This window comes from Mus pahari, chromosome 5 (genome assembly GCF_900095145.1).
Source record: "Mus pahari chromosome 5, PAHARI_EIJ_v1.1, whole genome shotgun sequence".
Taxonomy (NCBI): Eukaryota; Metazoa; Chordata; class Mammalia; order Rodentia; family Muridae; genus Mus; species Mus pahari.
In genome coordinates this window covers 20,674,882-20,688,723 of record NC_034594.1, presented here as the reverse complement: position 1 = coordinate 20,688,723, position 13,842 = coordinate 20,674,882, and the positions used below count along the sequence as shown (strand labels likewise).

The 13,842-nt window shown below is 46.3% G+C and overlaps 1 protein-coding gene and 1 long non-coding RNA gene across 3 annotated transcripts in view; one reads left to right on the top strand and one right to left on the bottom strand.

The window, feature by feature from the left end:
* The window catches only part of Il1r2 (interleukin 1 receptor type 2), a 41,714-nt gene extending 31,640 nt beyond the window's left edge, over nucleotides 1-10,074 (bottom strand). For both annotated transcript variants that reach the window (XM_029539097.1, XM_021199124.2), the window contains exon 1: nucleotides 9,969-10,074. The gene's annotated coding sequence lies outside the window, so the exon portion shown is untranslated. The remainder of the gene's footprint in view (nucleotides 1-9,968) is intronic.
* On the top strand, nucleotides 9,076-13,714 carry LOC115064044. Its single transcript, XR_003843901.1, has 3 exons — nucleotides 9,076-9,182; nucleotides 11,375-11,478; nucleotides 12,881-13,714. It is a non-coding gene; the product is annotated as an uncharacterized LOC115064044 (long non-coding RNA).
* Nucleotides 13,715-13,842: the final 128 nt, after the last annotated feature.

The window sequence follows — 13,842 nt, the reverse complement described above, 5'->3', positions numbered from 1 at the left end:
CTCTCTCTCTCTCTCTCTCTCTCTCTCTCTCTCTCTCTCTCGACTTCAGCAAAAACAAGTGCTTCAATGTGACTCTCCCCAGAAGTGGCTTCAGGCAAGCAAATCACAGGCACTTAAAAGTGACAGTTTTCAATAATCAAAACCTCATGGAAGGCTGGAGCCAAAATCATTGTAGTGTAGGAAACAGGGAGTCCTTGGCAGGCCCAGAGAGGGGAAGAAATCATCTGCTCCAGCTCCCAGCCAAACACACTCCCTGCCCTAATTTCTTTAAACACGTCTCCAAATCACTGGCGACTTGATTTCTCTCCTGGAGTCTGAGTAGACCTTGCTGCCCAGAGGAAACCTCAAGACTGGCTCATTCCAAGCACTGGGGCAGGGGATATGAAAATGAGGAGCATGTGTGAAGACAGGGCAAAAAAAGAGAAAAGATGTGGTAAAGTAAAAGGCTCAGATGACCCAGCCCAGAGCAGACAGGCATCTTCTTCCTTTGGTACTCACCCAGGCCTGGGAGACTGGTCAACTGTACCTCTGATCAGCCGTTTGTGTCCTGACCTCTGCATATGGAGAATGCAGACAGCCTAAGAGCATGTACATGATTACATCATCTCTCAGTCTAACTTTTATAAGCTACAAAAGGACTGTAGACTGAAGAAAAGAAAAAAAAAACACAGTATGGGGCACTACAGAATATATTTCATCAGCCCAGCAGTGGTGGTTCACACCTTTCATCCCAGCTCTTGGGAGGCAAAGGCAGGCAGATCTCTGAGTTCGAGGCCAGCCTGGTCTACAGAGTGAGTTCCAGGACAGCCAGGGCTACACAGAGAAACCCTGTCTCAAAAATAAAATAGATAAATAAATAAAAATAAAAATGAAAATAAAAAATAATATATTTCACCTAGACTAATTAATGTTCTCTCTCTCTCTCTCTCTCTCTCTCTCTCTCTCTCTCTCTCTCTCTCTCTCCCCTTCTGTGTACACTGTAAAATTCTATATACAGAAAAAATATAACAACTAAAAAATATAGGTATCATCAAACCTCTAAATATGTCAGAATACATATAAGAATAAATATGTCTCAATGGATTGATAGAAATAAGGGAATGCAAGCCAGTGGCTGAAGAACCATTATGCTACGGGATGACCTATGGTCACTGCTTTGCTAAATGGGCGGCGGCAAACTGCCTTCTAGATACTTAAGTTTCCAGCCATAGATTAGGCAGCTCTCAACCCTCACCACAGAAACTTCTTCAGGGTAGGTAGCAGTTGCTGAGGAGATAGCTTATCAAAGTGCACTGTGGAGTGCTCACACATCCCTAAATAGGACATCTATCTCAACCCCCTCCACAAAAGGCTCCGGGAACATCTTGAGAAGAGAGAAGAAAAGTTTGTAAGAGCACAAGGTCAGTGAAGCCTGCTGCATAATTGTGACTTCTGGACCCGACTGGAACATTACCTTCATGAATGCAGTAGCATCTGTGGCTGCCTACAAGAGACCTGCAGAAGTTCAAGCCAGTCACTGTGTCAGCACGCCTGGCAGAGGGATTCTGGAAGCCCTGCTCCTGGATGATGAGCCACTGACAGCTATTGGCTACTGAGATAGAGGGTCAGGTTTCTTTTGAGATTTGGTCCCTGGTAGGTCTCTCATGCCCTGGTGAGTGGCTCTATACCATACACACACAGACAGCACTAATTAGACTCCCTGGGTTATAAAAACGAAGCCTGAAGTTGAGAGAGGGCTATAGAAATCTTTTGAGTGAAACCAGCGGTGAGTAACCATGTGAAATTCTTTTTAAGGATCAATTAAAAAAAAAATTTTAAATCCTATCCTGTACCGAATGTGTCAGGACTGACTTAACCTGAGAGAATGAGCTTAAGTTTGTGATTATCTTCGTTTTGATGCCTGAAGGCTGTTGGGCAGCTGTTACCCTTCTGAGTCAGACAGAACAGAATGAGATGACAGTATTTACTGTTAGTCATGTTGATTAGCTATTGGCTCAAGCGCCTACTGCTTAGTCACATTCAGTGTGGTAAACAAAACCCTGAAAACACACACATGCCTCATGCACACCTTCCAAAGCATTCTCCAGCTGGTAAGAAAACAGTCGCATCAACAAGATCTCAGGCAGGAAATCTCTGAACTTTAGGCAGCGAAGGGAAGGGAGGACCATTGGTGTGAGCGGGGAGCAATGTATAAAGGGATGGCAGCAGCTTTCATTGGCAAGGGCTCTGGCTAGAGGCAGAGCCCTTGATGGGCTGTTCAAAAATCATTGCTACTCTGTAGAAAAGAGAGCAACTTGTTTCTTTTGCCCAGATTACAGGCAATTCTGCCTCCAAGCTGCACAAGGGTGCTGCTCGTGATTGCATAATCATGTCAGAAGGAAAGTTGGCCATTCCTTAATCAGACCCCCCCACCCCACCACACACACACACACACACACACACACACACACACACACACACTCTGGAGAAGCCTAGGAATACAGAAATGCTTCCTTGACAACTTGTTCCATCAGTATCACCCGTAGATGGTGAAGTTTGTCCCATTAAAGATGGGCATTTTCCGTTTTGAGACGAATTCATAATGTGAAACTTTTCTGTCAGCTCAGAGCCCAAGTTTGCCCACCTCTAAATGACATTCGTTAGTCAGATACTGCTATCTAGAGTCATTGGCAGGAAGCTTGTTCACACTGGTTGGTAGTACTGGACCTCAGTGGGACTCTTCAGAAAAATATAGTGAAAAAGTACATGGGACAGAACGTAGGTGGCTCATTCCCTCGTCTGTAAAAGGGATCCAACATGGTAGAATGACAGACATGTCACATGAAGAATTCACCACAGCGCTGGAAAAGAGGAAGTGTTCAACACATGGCCGGGCTCACTAGCACTCTCTGAACGCTGGTGGTTGAGGGGGTCTAGTAACATGGCAAGGACGTGAAGCTGGCAGATGTAAGGAAAGCATCAGAGTCCACCCTTTGCCATTCTGCCCGGTTCCTGGTTAGGTTCTACCCCACAGCCTGTAATTTTCTGGCATCATAGTTAGAAACCGAGCTAACACCAGTTACGATGCTAGAAATGTTTCTAGTGTTGCCTAGTGGAATCAGTAAGTCCAAAGGCATAGATCCAAATTATAGAATATGTTAACATACAAACATGATCTTAGGTTCACAGAGACAGATATGTACACATCCATAAAGCTGGTCTCGAATTCTAAGCTTTCTGGTACCTTCTTTCAGATTGACCCCTTAGTGATGGAGTCCTTAAACACGGCTAATGGGGATCGGAACTGGGCTCTGTCTTCATGTGGCCATTTCCTAGCTGTGTGATCTTGGGCAACCCCAAAGTCAGTTACACAATCTGAGCCGCAGTTTCTTCAGCTCTAAAATACAAAGGCTGCGCTGATGAGACCTCACTGCCAAGTATAAACATCTGGGATTCGAAGTTGATCTGGATTTGAGCACAGGTCTTTGTCTGACTTACAACTTCCATTTCTGAAGACCCAAGTCAGTGGGTCTTCCTCAGACAATGTATACCAATCCGGCTCCTTTGCTCCAAGCCCCTTAGCCAGCAGAGAACAGAACCAACCCACAGGGCTGTTTGAAGTCCTGGGCATTAGAATTCTGCCACTGTTGGCCAACTTCTAGGTGACTGGGTATTCTGTTTGCATTGGGGCTGAAGTCTGACTGCTAGCACACATAACACACCTCCCAACTGCTGTAACCTGAATACAGGAAACAAACACAAACATCCAAATAACCAGTCACCCATTAAACTTGTCCACCTAAAATATGACAGAACCGACAAGGCCAGAAAGATTGTAAGAACTGAAGGGGCCATCGGTCTGTGTGTTTGCTCACAGCAGAACCTTGGCGGCCTCCCTCTGATAGTCTCTCTCTCTATACGTAAGAGCGGCTCCTTTTGCAGAGTGGGTTAGCCACTATAGATGACCACAGTCATGTCTTCCATTCCTCAGCCTTCCATAGGGTTACCATCAACCTCCTATCAGGAGGAGGAATCCAGCTCACCTCCCTTGAATGTGGACAGGCTAGTAACTCAGGCGCGGCCAAAAGAATGCAGCAGAAGTGAGTTCACTGTGTGTGAATTCCTCAGCTATGTCAGAGAGACCTAAACAGTTTCCATCTGGTTCCCTCACAGAAACCCAGTCACCCATAGAAGCAGCCTGGTTGTCCCCAGGGAGGCCATGTGGAAGGGGTCTTGGCTGAGGTGTCAGCAACCTCTCCAACCCCCTCAAGGATACCACCCATGTGAGGTCAGTCATCTTAGACTCCACAAACATGCCCATTCATTTACTGATAACCACTGTTGGAACATGGGTGAAATACACAGCAGAGAGGAATTGTCTGGCTTTTCTCAAGTGTATGGTCTATGTGATGTATGAGTTGAAACAACAAAGTGACAAGCGGCCACATTTTAGTGTAGTTTTTCATGGAACAAAGGGTAAGTGCTCATTCAAAAGCCAGTTCCAAGGGGCTGGTAGGGTCAGAGTGGAACACAGGCTGACCATGTTTGAGCTCTTGGAAGATAGAAGGGGGACTGATCGGTGGTAGAAAATTAAATGGTTGGTGGGAGAAAATGCATACTGCATTATAGGTGAGTGCCTGTAACAAGAAAAGAACTAAGACTACTGCAAAAAAAAAAAAAAAAAAAAAAAAAAAAAAAAAAAAAAAGCAAAAAACCGTCTGGGGCCCGGAAGAACAGACACAAGCATTGCCCTCCACGTTAGTGTCCCAACATGAACACTGAGGTCGGGGGGGGAGGGGCACACAACAATCTTGGGTCACAGAGAACACTCTACTTCGAGCTCTTTTCTGTAAGATGGAGCAGGGCCTATGGTTCCTGAAGGCAATACTGTGATTGCTTTCCAGAGTGTCTTTATTGCTAGTCCAAGATGATCCTAGGAGTACATGCACAGCACATTGCTCAGAAAGGATGGAAGGATATAGGTAAGACATGGAGGAAACTCCTTTCCAGTAGGAAGACACAAACAGAAGAGAAAGGTCCTTTGGAGTCTGAGAAAACTGGGAAAGAGGTATACCAGATGAAGGAGATAGATAGACCTAACCTGTGTTTGAAACCTGAAAGCCAAGCAGAGTAGAATTTCTTTTTCTTTTTTTTTTTTTTTTTTTTTTTTTTTTGGTTTTTCGAGACAGGGTTTCTCTGTATAGCCCTGGCTGTCCTGGAACTCACTTGGTAGACCAGGCTGGCCTCGAACTCAGAAATCCGCCTGCCTCTGCCTCCCGAGTGCTGGGATTAAAGGCCTGCACCACCAGGCCCGGCTCAGAGTAGAATTTCGATTCTTTTTAAGAAGCCGGAAGCAGAAGAACTTTGATTCATCACAAGTGGGTCTGCGTGGGAACCTTGGTGCTCTTAGTAGGGTGGAGATGACAGAAAAGAAAGGCAATAATGACGTGGAGCGTCAGCAGAAGGAACACTGGGTTTTTAGAAGTCTGCTTGCTGCTGGCCTCACTTAACAGAGAGAGTTTCGACCTTCCCCCTGTACATTAGGCAAGCTAAGGGCTGGGCTGGGGCCGCCAATGGGAAAGGGATTGTCCCAGTTGGGGCTGCAGTTGGAAGGAGAAGCCAGAGAAGGAACCAGGGCAAGTTCTACTTATCGTTTCCCAATTGCCCAATCTACTTTGCCAAGGTCCTGAACTCCACTCACCAGTGTTCCAGTTTTCTTGGTGCCCCCAGCCACCCCCACAGTCCAGTGACAGATGTGGCAGGATCCATTCAGATCATTTGGGGTGGGTCCCCCACTGGTTACTGATGATTTTGACTGTTGCCTAGACATTCTGAACCAGAGAGTGGAAAAAAAAAAAAAGTTTGGCCAAATGCAGAGGACTGGAGGACAGAGGACACATTGGTCAGAACATTGGCTGTCACATACCTTAGGCATTAGGCTATGGTGTTTCCCAACCATGGATCCCAGTAGTAGTGACTCTAGGACCAGGCAGATATACACAAAGCTCTGAGGAAGCCGATGAGTAACCCCCAATTCAGCATACACACATCTAGAACACTTCCGATCATTCATCAGGAATGATCCTAGAAGGCTAGAAGGGACAGACAGAAGAACTAGATTGTGCATCTACCCTGAGGAATCTGATGAGCCCAAGAGAATAACTTGAGGCATCTAAGACAGAGGCAATAAATACATAATAGCAGGCTGAACTTGCTCCTCTGTGGATAGGAGACGTGGAAAGAAAATGAGATTTTTCTTACAACAGTGAATAAGTATACAAGGGGCAGTGAATAAGTACACAAGGGGCAGTTTCTCTATACTAAAGTTTCTCTATACTGCATCTATATATAGTAGGACTATTTTCTTCTACAACTGTTAGGATGTCAGCACAGATAGGACTTCTCTTTTCATGCTTTGAAAGATTATATCCCACTCTCCAGAAATTATGCCCACCTAGAATGCCCTATCATCTAAGAGTCACCAAGAACAACAGCTAAAATGGCCTTTTCCTCTGAGGGTCACTGAGCCCTATATGATGATTATCCATAAGAAAAAATAAAGTAAGCACACAATCACCACACACTCACATACATACATACACACTCATATACACACATGCAGACACACATACATACACACATATGCACACACTCATATACACATATACACACATGAAGACACAATCACATATATACACACACATGCATACACACTCATATACACATTCACACACACATACATACATACACACATATGTATACACACACACACACACACTTGGAATCCAAGAACTTTTTATCTATACTGTGTGGGAAAATCCTTTGCCATGAGAAAATGTAATCTTTAACTGGAAGCCACCCCAGACTCATTGTTTTCCATGGGCTCCAAAACCCTTGCTCTGCTCAAAAGGCTACATTCCCTTCTCATGCTGAACCCTCTAGCTTCTCTCAGCTGTAAGACAAAAGCACCACCATGTTCCTAAGAACATCCCTAGGGAGCTTGCAATCTGGAATCTTATGTCCAGGATTTCCCTCCCAGCCACTCCAGCTAACATAACGGAGCAACAGGACACGGTTGATACAGTAGACCCAGGTTCATTTAGGTGAGGTCTAAACCCCAGCTGCCAGTCCATACATCTCTTCCTGCTTTGACTGTTTCAGTGGACATGAGTGAAGACACAAGTGCTTACATGTCTAGTAAGTTCCCAAATGATGCTGTAGCCACGAGTCCAGGGAGTACACTTTGAAAACCACTTCCTTAGAACAGAGAGGAAGTTTCGTAGCAAGCACTGAATATCCTGTAGCAAGCCTTGTGTACACGCAAGCACACACACACACACTGAAAGACAGAGACACAGAAAGAGGGAAAGAGAGAAAGACAGAGACACACAGAGAGGGAGAAAGAGACAGACACAAAGAGAAGAGGAGGGGGGAGACAGAGAGAGAGAGGAAGAGAGAGAGAGAGAGACAGAGAGACACAGAGAGACAAAGACAGAGATATAGAGACACAGAGAGAGGGAGAGGGAGGGACAGAGAGAAGGAACATCTAAACAATATTAATTAAGCAGATGTTCTCTGCAGACCCTGCTTTTAAAATGGCCTTGAAGGCCAGAAGTTAGGAGGAATCACCAAGATCTGGCACAGTTGGCCAAACATAGGCTAACAGGAGCAAGAAATGACTGATAGAGATACTGTGTTAAGCTTTGGTATTGTAGGTCCTGCTACATTGTTTCTTGGGTTAGTGCACACAGCCAAGAGGAAGATTTGTTTCCTATTGCAGTGAAAGCAAAACCAGTCAGCAGTTTAGCCTTGCCTGCTGTGGTCCAATGTCTAAGCTCATCTTAGATGGTCTCTCTGCTCAGAGTCCTCCCTGGCTTATAGCCAAGGCTCAACCGGGCTATGTTCCCTTCTGAGCCTCCGATCCTTTCCCAAGTTTACACGACGACGGTTATGATTGCAGTAGTGAAGTCCCTTCTATTTTATCAGCTGAAGGCCAGATGTCAAAGACCACCGAGTCTTGAGCCTGAAGCCTCTCTCCAAGGCCAGCAGCCTATCTGACACTGCTTCCAATCTCTTTGACTCTAACCTCCAGACCCGCTCACAAAGAGTGAGGCTCTGACGTGGGGTCCACCAACCTGCTGCTCTTCCTTTAGCTTAGCTAACTGAACCTGAAGTGACCCACAAAAATCCTTTATCCTTACTCCATAAGGTAGTACACTATAAGTACTATATAATACTATGTAGTACTAGTAGTACTGTATAAAGTAGCATGTCTGTAAGTATCCTTCTGTTTATCTATCCCAGCCTTACTCAATAAGAGGGGATTCTATAGGGCATGAATCAGTGGGTCTCATTCTACAGTCCCGCCTGTTACACAAATGTAAAACATCTGATGACTACGACCTCTCGAACATTCAACACTGACCCAATGCTACACATTTACTCATTCCTCACTCCCAAGGAAGTTCTCTTCCCTGACTCTTGAAAGCTCAGTTGCTCACAACTTAAGTGTGAGGAAAGCAGATACCCAGACCCCGTATCAACTCTCAGGAATAAAAATCACCTGCGTGTTTACAAGACTCCCGGGAGATGCAAGAAGCGGTGATCTCACAAGTTCCTTGTCCCCAGATAACCCCCTCCCTCCTGGGCTCGCTAATGAGCATGAGCCTCATCATATCTCCTAAGAAAATAGTTCTCCAAACGGGCTCTTCCCATACAAGCAGTTCCAGTCTGTGATCGAGTCCTTGGGCACACGCCCACATCTACTGAATCTGAAAAAAAAAAAAAAATCTGTGTGGGCCAAGCAATGCGTGTCGTAGGCAGATATGGTAAAGGCCAAGTTGGAAGACCTGATAAACATAGTAGTCGGAAGTTCATGAGAAAGCACCCGCATCTGTCGCTAGAAGCGGGCGCGCTGCTATCCTGGGGTATGGGAGGAGGGACGTGATCACGTGATCGCTCCGTTCTCGCTGTCAAAACAATTGGATTTGAGGGTGAGCTGGGAATGAGAATGGCTCCGGGAAGCCCCAGGCCAACCTGAGGCACACGAGGGAGAGTCCATCCCCGCAGCACTCTCAACTAAGAGAAGGAAAAGAATGCATTGAGACAGGTGAGGCTCAGAGGGGCCTCGGGGAAGACATTCTTCTGCACTTATGCCTGTAGGAACAAGACGCTGATCCCGATCCCGGAGAGCAAGCCTCCAGGTAAGGCAGAGCTAGAGGAGGGTGAGGTTGATGGAAGCCGATATGGAACACGGAAGGAAGCCAGCAACATCCCACTGCAAGCAGGGACTGGGAAGGACAGGCCAGTCTTCTGCCTCTATTTACACAGCAGGAAACCCAGAGAGAAGTTCCGGCCAAGATCACCCCATGTAAGGAGGCTGAGGTCAGAGACATATAAGAAGGGAAAAAGGGGTTTCAAAAGGGAGCAGGGGACTGAAGAGAAGTGACTTTAAGTAGCAGGGGAGGAAAAACAACAGAGCATTTATCTAATAACTGTGTGTGCCAGGCAGGTCTTAGAGTGCTGCCCAGTCTGCCTGGAAGCTATGGTTTCTGAGAGGCATCAGGTACATTTAAAAAAAAAAGTCACCCTAGGAAAGTCCCCAAAACCTTCCAACGTGCTCTGCACTCTGTCCGGGATGCTCAGCCTCCCAAGGTAAGAACCCAGCCCACTCCCTTCCTCCAGGTGAATTCTAGATGCTTGTCTGTCTCCTGCTACCTGGATCTGTGGACATTCAATAGCAGCTCTGTGATCTAGTCCTCCCCCCGCCTTTTTTTTTTTTTTTTTTTTTTCCTAACAGAGAAAACGAAGTAGAGAATGACCAAGGAATAAAGTAACCTCCACACAGGTATAGCCACTCACTGAGGAGACCGCTCACCCAGAAGAAGCTAGGAGACTCATAGAGGGTTACCTGAGGACCCATTAAAAGCAGAGCTGATGTTCTGATTGGCTCCCTGGTGTCTCTCCCTGCCTCTTTCCCACCTTCTTACCTGGAGCAGTGTATTCTTGAACCTTGTTGCTTCTTGCCTGGCTGGGGAAGGCTGCTGGGCCAGACTTTCACCTTCTGTGACGTCCCAGCAGCCCCCACAGGGATTTATAGGCTCCTGCTTGTGGTTTCCTAACTGGCCTATGTCACTCACTCTAATTGGGTGGTGGAGGACACACCTTTCCCTCCTCATGGGGAGCATCCTACTCATGGTATTTTGTGCGTACATCCTTGCCATATGGGGAAGTGGCCTAGGAAACTCTGAGTTTCCTTATTTGTGTGAGTGTGTGTGTGTGTGTGTGTGTGTGTGTGTGTGTGACTCGCTAGAATGACATGCTTCCAGCCGAGAACACATTTTAAAGTGATGCTGGCTGTACATGAAGAAGTTGTAAACAGTTTCGCAGGCAAGATTTCACCCCATCCACTGGATGCTGGTTAAAACCCAACCATGGTCCCATTAAAGAGAAAGGGAGGGTTTTAAATGAGTGGGACATAAGATCTCCACTCCCACCCCCAAAGAACTCTTCTTGACTCTAAGGAGGATTAAATGGATGGCTTGTTTTAGGGGGGCCTTGGTTTGGCTTTTTGTTTGTTTGGTTGGTTTTGTTTTTAACTTTCCATGAGTTGTTTCAAAGACAAGTGATGGAAAGCATTGACTGTCTTTTTTTTTTTTTCCAGTTTGTGGAACTGCTCTAGTAGTAGTTTCTGTTCTTGTAGAAATGCCTCATTAACTCCCTGAAACATACTTGATCTCTCATTCACAAGCCACCTTCACAAAGTAGGAGAGGTAGATCTCAGGCAGGAGCAAGAAATTATGGTCTATTGCTGGGTGCTGTTTAGGGGGCCACGTAGGAGAGAGTGAGGTCTTGGCCTCTCCAGAGACAAGCACCAGGTCTTGACCCCAGCTAATCTCCCAGCACGACTCCATCCCCACAGTACTGGACAGCGCTCCCACCCAAATCCACGGTATAGGCAGGATATCTAGAGGCCCCCCTATTGGGGGATAGAAAACAATGCTTTGCAAAAATATCCTTTTAAATCTAGCACTGCAAATAATAATCATGTTAGCGATGGTAGAAACAAGCAACCCACATTATTAATGTTGTGTTTTATAAAACTGGTGCGGTATAGTGGAGAAGACAGGGGAGCGAGGAGAAGGGGAGGAGGCAAAAAGGGAGGAAGGGAGAGAGAGAGACATAGCAGAGACCACGAGAGCACAGAACCCTAAGCACTAGACCACCAGCAAGGTGAGAACAGTCATCTTATAGCAGGGCTCCTGGCTTGTACCTGGTAGGCGGAGAGAGAAGGCTGTTGCTAGGTAGCTGTTGGGCGGGGCCTAGAGGAATTGCTAACAATTAACCCTGATGATATCTTCCACCTTGTTTATATCAGCTCGTCCTATTCCTACAGGTGAAAGGGTAGGAGCAAAAACATTCCGAGAAAAGCATGAAGACTTCCACACTCATAACAGAAGTCTCAAGGTCCAGGGCTGGAGAGATGACTCAGCTCCGCAGGTAAGAGTGCATATGGCTCTCACAGAGGTCCCACGTTCAGTTCCCCCCACCCATGTCAAGTCAACTCCAGCTCCAGGGAAATCCTACTCCCTCTCCTTGTCTCAGAGCACACTGTGTTCGCGTGCACTTAGCCCCACACGGATACACACACATACGTGTAACTTTAAAGAAATGAAATAAAATATTTTTTTTGAAGTCTCAAGGTCTTTTTGACAGCAAAGAAGGTAACTCTTAGAACTTCAATTTCCAGGCTGCATAAATAGTATCTAATAAAAATAAAAGCCAAGAGTGGATACTCGGGCACAATCGACCCATCCTCCAGATGAAGAAGAGCAAACTGAGGTCCTCAAAGTGTTTGAGTTAGCTACGTTAATTTAATCATGTATATAACTGGGTGTCTTAGTTATGGTTCCTATTGTTATGGTAAAACTCCATAGCCAAAAGCAACTTGGGGAGGAGAGGGTTGATTTCACATTACAACTCTCCAATCACACTCCACCATCCAGGGAAGTCAGGGCAGAAACCTAGAAGCAGGAACTGAAACAGGCCGGAAAGCTTGCTCCCCACGTCTAACTCAGCTTCCTTTTACTCTCCAGAACCACCTACCCAGAAGCTGGACAACCCACATCAATCATGAGTCAAGCAAAAATGTCACAGTCCTACCTTCAGGCCAATCTCACAGAAGCATTTTCTTAGTTAGGATTCCTTCTTCCGGAGGCTCCAAGGCCTGACACTGTTACTGATGATGCTATGGGGTGCTGACAGACAGCAGCCTAGCATGGCTGCCCTCAGAGAGACCCAATGAACAGCTGAAAGAGTCAGGTGCAGCTACTTACACCCAATCAGTGGACAGAAACCAAGGACCCCTGTGGTTGAATTAGGGAAAGGCTGGAAGAAGCTGAGGAGGAGGGTGACCCCATAGGAAGGCCAGCAATCTCAACTAACCTGGACCACCAGACACTGAGCCACCAACCAGGTAGCATACACCAGCTGATAGGAAGCCCCTGATACATAGACAGCAGAGGACTGCCTGGTCTGGTCTCAGTGAGGGAAGAAGAACCTAACCCTCAGGAGATTTGAGGCCCCAGGGAGTGGGGAGGCCTGGTGGGGTGGGGAGGGTGGGAGTGGGGATATCCTCTGGAGACAGGGGAGGAGGCATGGGATGAGGAACTGTGGGAGGGTGGACCGGAATGGGGATAACCACTGGCCTGAAAAAAAAATAGATTTAATAATAACAACAACAACAATAATAAAGATTCCCTCTTCTCTGATACATGTATCCAGTTAATAAAACACAACAAACACACCGGATAATGATCTTACAAAGCTACAACTGCCCCAAAATGAGTTTGTAGGGCAAAGGGTAAGTGTTAAATTACATCCATTTTATTCTTTTTCTCAGGACTCTTGAAGGAAGATTGCTCGCTTGCGTTTCTTAATTCTGGCATTCTTAACTCATGGTAAAAGTAAACTGTACATTCCAAGTCAAATACATATCAAAGGCAGAGATCCACTCCAACAGGAAGGTCTCCCAGGTGCCGCCACCATCCCAGCGTAAGAGCCATGCTAACTCCTGCACTCAAGCGCTCCATGGGCGTGCCTAACTTAGGATCCCATTAAGCCACGCACGCACGGCTTAAGAGGGCCTCAGAGGAGAAGGAAGATCATGCCAGACGCCTTTGTATTCACTCAAGAGGAACTTCGGACCAAAGAGGAGTTTACTCTATCTTATTTTCTGCCTTTGGAAGAATTGATCAATGTGCTGGTTGGTTTTGTTGACTTAACACAAACCTAGTTATATCAGAAAAGAGGAGATTTTAATTAAGGAAGTGTCGCCATCAAACCAGCCTATAGGCAAGTCTGTGTGGAAATCTTTTTGATTATTTATTGCTTTGGGAGGGTCCAAAGCAGTAGGGGCAGGCTGTCCACCCTGAAGGGTGGTCCTGGATAATATACGTATGCAGTCAGAGCAAGCCAAGAGCAAGCCAGTAAGCAGTATGTCTCCAGGTTCACGCTTCAGGTTCCCACCCTGAGTTCTCTTCGTGAAGAACTGCAAACTGTAATTGGAAATAAGCTCTTTCCTCCCGAGCTGGCAGTGGTGGACTTAACTAAGGCAATCATAAAGTCTAATGATCCTTTCAAGTTCTGATGCTCAAGGCCTGGTTTGGGAATGCCAGGAATCCCAGCAACTTGGGAGACAGAGGCAGGAAGATCTCTGTGAGTTCAAGGCTAGCCTGGTCTACATAGAGAGTTCCAGTCTAGCTAGGGATAAATGGTAAGATCCTAACAAGAGAAAGAAGAAGGAAGAGGAGGAAGAGGAGGAGGAGGAGGAGGAAGAGGAGGAAGAAGAAGAGGAGGAGGAGG